The sequence below is a fragment of the Eimeria mitis genome, genomic scaffold (genome assembly GCF_000499745.2).
Source record: "Eimeria mitis Houghton genomic scaffold, Emh_scaff2408, whole genome shotgun sequence".
In the NCBI taxonomy this organism is placed as follows: domain Eukaryota; phylum Apicomplexa; class Conoidasida; order Eucoccidiorida; family Eimeriidae; genus Eimeria; species Eimeria mitis.
Genome location: NW_013570746.1, coordinates 7,022 through 8,148, shown reverse-complemented (window position 1 = coordinate 8,148; position 1,127 = coordinate 7,022).

Sequence of the window (1,127 nt, the reverse complement as noted above, 5' to 3'; positions counted from 1 at the left end):
TAAAAAAGGAGACAAAGAAGAAGGAGGAGAGATATAAGATAATAAATTATTTTTTATTATACTACGACGGCCTGAATCCATACTACGTATCACTGCATCTCTAGCTAACTCAAATTTTTGTTTTTGTTTTATATATATAAATAAAGAATAAAAAAACTCTGCTGCTGCTACTGCAGCAAAGCCAATGATGCATGCAGCCCCAACTAAAACATTACGCGTCATAGATAAAGAAAGTAAAGAACGTAATAAAACAGCAGAAAATAATAAACCTAATAAACCACCAATACGAGCACGAGGAGCAGGCAGCAGCTCTGTGTCTGCTGTCATCTCTTCTTCTCCTTCATTCTCCTCTAAAACAAATTCCTGCTGCTCTCCTTGCTGCTCCTGCTGCTGCTGCTGCTGCTGCTGCTGCTGCTGCTGTAGCTGCTGCAGCTGCTGCAGTTGCTGCTGCTGCTGCTGCTGCTGAAAAGGTTTAAAGGGAACGGGAACGGCACCCACAGCATCATACGCAATACCCTCGCTAGATGGAGCGAATGCACGGGGGCCCCCAAGGTGATGGGGGGGGGCCCCCGGGGCCCCTGGCTGCACCGCATGCAGTGATGGTGCTGCGTATGCGTCTGCTGCTGCTGTAAAGGGATGTGCTGCTGCAGGAACTCCGAGCGGTGCAACACCAGTTGCTGCTGCTGCTGCGGTTGCTGCTGCTGCTGCTGCTGCTGCTGCTGCTGTTGCTGCTGATGCAACCACAACCGCTAGCCTTAGGCGGGGCCCCGTGCTGGGGGGCCCCCAGGGAGGCAGGAGGCCCATCCGGTGGTTTTATATGGAGAAAGAGAAAAATAAAAAATAAAAATAAAGAAGAAAATGATATATTAACGTTGCTGCTGCCGTACAAACACAGAGAGATGGGGGCTCAACAACACCGCATACACCGCAGAGTAGTACGAAACAGAGGGGAGTATAAAAGTAAGAGAAATAATCAATAAAAACAAGAAAAATAAATATATTATAAATTCAATAAACTCTAAACTAACAAAACAAACAAAAACATGTATTTTTATACACCCCTGAAGCCCAAAGGAGGAGATGTAGCGGGTCGCTCTCCCGATGCAACAGCAGCAGCAGCAGCAGCA